This window comes from Benincasa hispida, chromosome 12 (assembly GCF_009727055.1).
Source record: "Benincasa hispida cultivar B227 chromosome 12, ASM972705v1, whole genome shotgun sequence".
NCBI classification, from domain to species: Eukaryota; Viridiplantae; Streptophyta; class Magnoliopsida; order Cucurbitales; family Cucurbitaceae; genus Benincasa; species Benincasa hispida.
Genome location: NC_052360.1, coordinates 63,717,056 through 63,725,140, shown reverse-complemented (window position 1 = coordinate 63,725,140; position 8,085 = coordinate 63,717,056). Strand labels below are relative to the sequence as shown.

General features: G+C 38.6%; 1 long non-coding RNA gene across 1 annotated transcript; it reads left to right on the top strand.

Annotated features, from left to right (window-relative positions):
* Positions 1–3,766: 3,766 nt before the first annotated feature.
* LOC120068220 lies at positions 3,767–5,265 on the top strand. Its single transcript, XR_005479129.1, has 4 exons — positions 3,767–4,297; positions 4,392–4,463; positions 4,604–4,701; positions 5,203–5,265. It is a non-coding gene; the product is annotated as an uncharacterized LOC120068220 (long non-coding RNA).
* The last annotated feature ends 2,820 nt before the right edge of the window (positions 5,266–8,085 follow it).

Genomic DNA, 8,085 nt, shown 5'->3' with positions numbered 1-8,085 from the left:
TAATAATTGCATTTAATAAATGGCTTTTGAACTTCTATTATCTATTTAGCATTTATTTCAACATAACCGAGCGTCATTTCAAATCCTATGTACGCATTTATTTTAGTAACGGCCTAACCTAAGCCCTAGGGGGTCGGGTCGTTACAGTTGGTATCAGAGCCCATGTTTTGGATTCTGTAGACTTACTTACTACGTAAGTCTAGATTGTCCTTGTGGCCCATAAACGGATTCCTCGTCATCGCCAGGTATGTCCTATCAATTACAAGTTTTATGATAGTGGTGCATTAAAATATTTATTTAGCTTGAATGCACTAGTTATGTTATAATGTTAGGACAGTGACTCGTTAGAAGTTATTATAAGAGGATTATCAGGTACGACACTAAAAAAGAAGGAAAATAAAATAAATTATGAGGTCATTTGGCACTAGTTAATCTCATGGAAATTATGTTAAAAACGAACAAATATTTACCTCAGTTCAGCAATGTTAAAGGTTGATGAAACTATTAGAGTTATGACAATTTAGGAATGAAGGTATTTAAATATTTAAGCCAAATAATAAAATTTTCGAGACAAGAATTGATCAAGGACTAATGTTATGTTTTGTGTTGGATAGTGCAATCGGTGGTAATATAAATACACAGGCCAGTGCTCAAGTATAAGATTAAAAGTTGTTTTATGAATAAGGAGGAAAAGAAGAATAGTCTATAGATTTATTAAAGGTTTTGGATATATATATATATTAAAAAAAAAAAAACCCAACATTTTGAGAGGAATTTTAGAAAGGATTCATAAGTCATAATCATTTGGGTAATACTACGACTTAATGAACTAGGTAAAGTATGTGTAATTATATAAATAAATCTTTTGGATTATCTAGTTAGGTAGATGTCATTAAAGGAAGCTAAACTAGTTGGACATGATCTTGGACTTAAAGGGGTTAAAGCAAGGTGTTATTTGTTTAGGTTGAAGGATTATTTTAGTATACCTAGACTAAACCCAGAGCCCTATTGTGTTAAGGAGATCCAAGTTAGACAGATTTGAAGAAACAAAAGTCTTTTGGAGTTTAAACGTATGCAAATTGGCAAAGAGGAATTCTACAAGATGGAAATTCTTAGTGAGAGAGATAAGATTTATGGAGGAGTTAAGTAAAATATAATTTAGTAAAGAGATTATGTTCCACGTGGAAAGTGGAAAAAAAAAGGTGTCTCGAATTTAGTGGTTTTATCAGAGATAAGTGTGAATGAGATAAAAGTATCCAAGAAAGTTTACTCTTTTGGTAAGAGAAAGAAATTTAATATGTCTGAAACTCCTAGTTAAGTATGGTTTGAAGGCTTGATAAGAGGGGTTACAAGGTATTTGTTTTGGTGTAAAAGAAGAATACCTCATTATCATGTGGAACTTTAGGACAATATGTGTTAGATGGAAAGATAGCTTATATAGGTGATTGGTATGGGACTTTGTTTTAACACAAGAATCTGTTATCGAAATAGAAGGTTGAGAAGGGATGAGTTAAAATGGAGTTACTAGTAACAGTATTCGAGAACTATTGATATGGTATATTGAGGCTTCATTAGTTGACATAAAACATTGAGAGCATTAGTAAGATTTAAGGGATTTTGACTTTGTGTGCAAGTGTTGAAAATATGAACTAGCAAGAACATCAATTTGATTGAGAAAAGAAAATAATCCAACTCGAGGTAGACAATAATGGTATATGCATAAAAGTAAGTAAGTTGGATCTTCCAATATAACCGTTGGTATAAGGGATAGACTTAGCAATAAAGTTGAGTTGATAGTAAGAAGTTACTAAAAGTGGGTTTGGAGCATTACAAGATAGTATGTATTCTCTTGCATGGGCATTGAGTTAACTAGCTTTAGGGAGTATGAGTAATCCAAGCTAGGACTTATGAATCAAGAAGGTTTTATCATTAAAATAAAATAAAATGACTTCAAGGATCAATTACGGTTATTACGAGGTTATAAAAATGTGTTATCAATTGACTTATGCTTTAGCATCCAGGGACTTCAAAACCTCATTTTTGGGGGGGAATTCTGGACTCGTTCGCAGCGAGGTCTAAGTAATGATATGTGATTGTTTCAAGCCTAAAGAATAATATGAGGATGGCTCAAGCAAGTCTTATAACTCATGACAGCATAGAGCCTCAGAATGAGTTTCTCATGAATGTGAGACTTAATTAGATAGAGATATTCTCAGACATGTACACCCTAGGAAATACATCACAGTTGACGATTCTAGGGTAGAAGCAGTTTTCAGTTGACTAGATTTGTTCTGGTACGTATCTTTAGATGACGCATCATATAGTACGACCAGTTTCTTCACTACACATATTTTCCTTGTGACATGGTAGGCTCAGATATATGTTTTTAGTATATAAGACTTTCATAACTTCATGACCGTTTTCACAGTTCTCGGCTCGGATGTGTAGAAGTGTTGTTGATTTTCAACATCTTAAGTTTCATAGTTATTTTTGGAAGGGGTTGTTACACCTCTTTTGGTACTAGTTTTAGCTATGTCAAACGATGACCCTCGTTTTGTATCTAGTTTTTTTTTTAAGAGTCTTCGGTTAGCATTGGGTACTCGATTAGATTTTGGTACAATTTTGTTTCACCCATAGACTGATGGTCAAATAGAACGTCTGAATCAGATATTGGAAGATATGTTGTGCGCTTGTGCACTAGAGTTTTCAGGGAGTTGGAACTCTCATCTGTATTTAATGGAATTCACATATAATAATAGCTATCAGCCATCCACTGGCACATTGCCATTTTAGGCCCTATATGGAAAAAATTGCAAGTCTTCAGTATGTCAGGGTGAGGTTGGTGAGAGGAAGTTGTTAGGACCTGAATTGGTGCAGACCACGATTGAGGCATTACAGAAGATCAAGGCTCGTATGCAAATCTCAGAGCAGATAGAAAAACTATGCCGATGTAAGACGTAAGGACTTGGAATTTGAGACGGGTGTGAAAGTGTTCTTAAAAGTGGTACCTATGAAAGGTATTATGAGGTTTGGCAGGAAAGGGAATCTGAGTTTGAGGTTCATTGGGCCTTTCGAGGTCTTAGAGTAAATTGGCCCCGTAGTTTACCGTTTGGCTTTGCCCCCAACATTGTCTTCAGTTCATAATGTATTTCATGTTTCGATGCTAAAGAATTATGTGACAGATCCGTCCCACGTAGTCGACTACGAGCCCTTGTGATTGAATGATAACTTGAGCTACGAGGAAAAGCCCATAGAGATCCTTGCTAGAGAAGTTAAGATATTGCACCGCTGGGAAATTGCTTTTGTGAAAGTTATGTGGCAGGACCACCAGTTCAGGGAAGCCACCTGGGAGCGAAAGGATGAGATGAAAACTCAGTACCTAGAGCTTTTTTCAAGAATGAACTTTCGAGGGCAAAAGTACCTTAAGGAGAGAAGAATGTAACACCCAGAGTGTTTTAACTTTCGAGGACGAAAGTTCTTTGAGGAGGGAAGAATGTAACACCTCACACATTTTTTAGTAATAATGTAATTTCAGCAACTTTATTATTTGAAATTTCAGTAATTGTTATTAGTTGGAGGGCATTTTTGGAATTTTGGACTTTAAGGGTAATTGCAGGAATTTAATTATTGACGTTGGAAATTGATGGCAGAAATTAATTCCATTTTGGAAAGGGAGGAATTTTAAAGAAATAATGTGGATTAAGAAAATAAAAAAATAAAATCTACTATTTTATTTTATTCAATTCAATTATTTTCTTTTCTTTTTCTTTTTCTTTTTCTTTCCCTTTCCCTTCCCCTCTCCTTTCACGTGCAGCAGCCCTAAGTCCTCTTCCCCGATTCGAGCCGTCGCTCAGCCACCACTCTCCGTCGCTCGTCCTCCGCGAGCCAGCTACCTCGCCTCTTCAGCCGACCCAACCCACTCTCGTCACGTCGCTGCAAAAGCTCAGCCCCTCGCCATTTTGCCCAACTGGAACCCACTCAGTCGTCATTTCTCTTCAGTAGCGCGCCACCCTTGCCAAGACTAGATCAGCGCTTCAATCGTCGTTTATGACTTTAGCTTTCGGCCGCCTTTCCACGCTCGCCTAGCTGCCGATCGAAACGTAGCTGTTGCTACAACCGTCGACTCCAGCCCTGTCTCTGTTTCACCACTGTTGTAGCCAAGGTACCGCCTGCGTCTACACTGTTTTGCAATGGTCCGACCAGCTTCATCCGTCCAGTTGTGCCATTTTTTTTTCTTTCGGTCACGACCATCGCTGCCGCTGTCATTTGGGTCTCGTTGGATTCTTGAATAATTTGGGTAAGAGTTGAGTTTTGGCTTTTTCTTTGAGGGGTTTGATTATCCCATTTGGTTTCGGGTTAAAGTTGTTAATCTCTTTATGTTTGGACTATAGATTCAAAGATTGGAGATTTTGAGACATTGCTTTGAGTTTGAGACTATTTCCGATAAAAATTGTTCAAATTTGGTAAGTTTTTGGGTGAGTAGTTCGGTTGGTTGTCTTTTGGGTTAAGTGTACTTGTGAAAAAATAAGTTATTAATTTTGGATTCAAATTATGTTCAAGTTGGATTTGTGACTAGAGTTGTTGGGTTATATTGATTTTGTAGCATGGGGTGCGTTCGGACCAACACACTTTGGTCCTGATTCAAGATTCATCTAAACTAGGAGGAAGATTATTTTTCTCGTCGCTTAGACATAATTTTGGGTAAGTAATCTTATCACTGGAACTGCCCACGGGTCAGGCTTTAGTTGTATGCTAGCATGGTGAGTGTATGACTTGGTAAATTGTTAGCATGTTGATTGATAGTATGACCTGAATCAAAGTTTTGTGTTTCCTTCGGGATTCACCAGTTTGTGCTTCCTTCAGGACTCACCAGTTTGTGTTTCCTTCGGGATTCACCAGTTTGTGTTTCCTTCGGGATTCACCAGTTTTGTGTTTCCTTCGGGATTCACCAGTTTGTGTTTCCTTCGGGATTCACCAGTTTTGTGTTTCCTCCAGGATTCACCAGTTTTGTGTTTAATTCGGTATTCACTAGTTTTGTGGGCATACTTAACTACAATAGGATATGACTCAGTCTCTTGTCTGTTTCATGTATTTATATGCCATATGCGGGTATCTAGAGGACATAAATGCCTAGCCTGACCTCAGTGGTGGTGCTACTTATTGAGTATTTCATACTCATTCTTTCTTATGTCGATGTTTCAGGTAAGGGTAGAGATACACCGGTGATGGCGCAGCGGAATTCGTGATCGAGCTACTGGGACTAGTTTTTACGCTTCTGCATCCGCATCATGAAATGTAGAGTCCTTATTTTTCCCTTAATATTTAGTTTTGCTGTTTGAAACTTATTATGAAGGATTGTTTTTTTTAATACTTTTAATAGTCTTTATGAATCATGGGTACCCTATTATTATTTTAACAATTGCATTTAATAAATGGCTTTTGAACTTCTCTTATCTATTTAGCATTTATTTCAACATAACTGAGCGTCATTTCAACCTATACACGCTTTTATTTTAGTAACGGCCTAACCTAAGTCCTAGGGGGTCGGGTCGTTACACTCCTAGCCTACATGAGCTTAAAATAAGAACGACCCAAAAAATCTTTGTATGAAATACGTTACGACTTGATCTCTGTCATTATAAAGGGTACGTAGGTGGCTTGAAAGAAACTTCAAGTTTAGTCTAGTTAAAAAAAACAAAAAAAAACAAAAAAAAAACTTGAACTACGTCATGATTTGATCCCTTTATTTAAGGGTGTAAAGGAAACTTAAAAAAATTTAAGTTTAGTCCATTAGAAAGGGTACCACAACCACCTAAGTATGATACTGCAAGATTGATGTTGATCATCCCCGGTAAAGAATGACACTTCAGATTGAAGATGTTCATCCCCATTGGGGGAACCACAATGGATTGAAGATGTTCACCCCTTGTAAAGAGCCAACACAGTAAATAAAAGGCACACACTTGGAATGCGCTTCACTTCCTCTTTAAAATCAAACTTAGATGTTCATCCATCTTCAAGTTTAGAGGCTTCATCGATGCTCCTCCATCTTCAAGTTTAGAGGCTTTATCGATGCTTCATCTTCATGCTCAAGTCTAGAGGCTTTGAAATGCCATATTCACGCTCAAAGTCGCGAAGTCGAGCTCAATGTGAAGATTCATTGATGCTTCGTCAAACTCAAGTGCAGAGGATTCGCCGATGCTTCAAGCTCAAATGCAGAGGATTCACCGATTCTTCGAGCTCAAGTGCAAAGGATTCGCCGATGCTTCGTCAAACTCAAATGCGGAGGATTTGTCGATGCTTTGTCAAACTCAAACGCGAAGGTCTCGTCGATGCTTTTCCATCTTCAAGTTTAGATGTTTCATCGATGCTGTTCCATCTTCAAGTTCAAGATTGGCGTGCATGGCCCCACTTCCATCTTCAAGTTCAAGGTTGGTGTGCATGGCTCCGCTTCATCTTCAAGCTCAAAGGTCGGTATGCATGGCTCCACTCCGTCTTTAAGTTCAAGGTCGGTGTCCATGGCTCTGCTTGACCTTCAAGTTCATGGTCGGTGTGCATGGCTCGGCTCCATCTTTAATGACTCGGTCTACAAAATCATGATACAGCTTCACTTCATCTCCAAAGTTATGTTGTGGCTTCCCTTCATCTCCAAACTAATGGCATGACTTCGCTTCATCTCCATAATCGTGGTGCGGTTTCGTTTCCTCTCCAAAATGTTGGTGCGGCTTCGCTTCATCTCTAAAGTCGTGGCATGGCTTCATTTCGTCTCCAAACTGATGGCGCGGTTTTACTTCATCTCCAAACTGATGACGCGGCTTCACTCCATCTCCAAAGTCGTGGTGCGATTTCGTTTCCTCTCCAAAATGTTGGTACAATTTCACCCCTTCTCCAAAATATTGGTGTAGCTTCGCTTCCTCTCCAAAAATGTGTGTGTGGTTCCATCTCATATATGAGATCAAGTTTGGTTTTCCTAGCTCCGCCTTATATGCAAGATCAACTCTAGCCAACCTGACTCCACTTAAAAGCTTGATGACATATTCTTCTCATCTTCCAAGTTTGATGGCATGTCCGCCTCATCTTCAATACTCGATGGCATATTTCCCTTATCTTCAAATTTTGATCAAGGAGTAACATAATAAGGCAAATCTTTCTGGGATCCTCCCTAGGGTGATCGAATGGGAGAGTTATAAGCTTTTGTGGGGCCCTTCCCATGATGATCAAGATGTAAGAGTAAACGAGACAAGACAGACCTTATCGGGATCCTCCCTAGGGCAATCGAATGAGAGAGTTGTAAGCCTTGGCGGGGCCCTCCCACGACGATCAGGATATGCTAGTAGACCTTTTTGGGATCCTCCCTATGGCGGGGCCCCTCCCATGAGATTAAAAAAATTGTTTTGTTGTGCTCCTTTGAGTTGCACTTTAACTCCTACAAAACTCCTACAAAAAGTAATGGGGACAAGTTAGTAAACCTACACAAAAAAAGTAAGGGAGAAAGTTGGTAAAAAAAAAAAAGGAAAGGTGATGATGATTGTGAAAAAAAAAAGGGCAGAAGGAAAGAAAAAGAAAAAAAAAAGAGTAAAAAAAAAGAAGAAAGAAAATAGAAAAGGAGAAAAAAAGAATGAATAAAAATTCGGAAAAGGTGAAAAAAAAAAGAAATAAGAGAAATAAAAAGGAAAGTTAAAAAAAAAAAAAAAAAAACCCTAAAGTCTAAATCTTTTCTTCTTTAACACTCACCGCCGCCTCCCACCCTTTCATTCTTTCTCTCTCTCACTCCCAACTATGTTACTCAGCGATAGACTTCGCCATCAGCCTCCCTTGCTCACAAGTACCCTCACTTCTGTAGTAGAGGCGAACTTTAGAAAAGCAGTAGTGAACGGTGTAGACTTCGCGAAGTGTTCTCTGCGTGTTGAAGCTTTGACAATTTCAGACCGGCGATTTCAACAAGCAACAACGAACGGTGAACCTCACAAGTAGTAGCACAAATCCAATAATTTTGGACCCAATGGCAGATTCGTGCCCGATTCTGGTGAAATCCACGTCCGAATGAACAGAGCAAACCTAGCAACAACATTGGCGCTACCCATC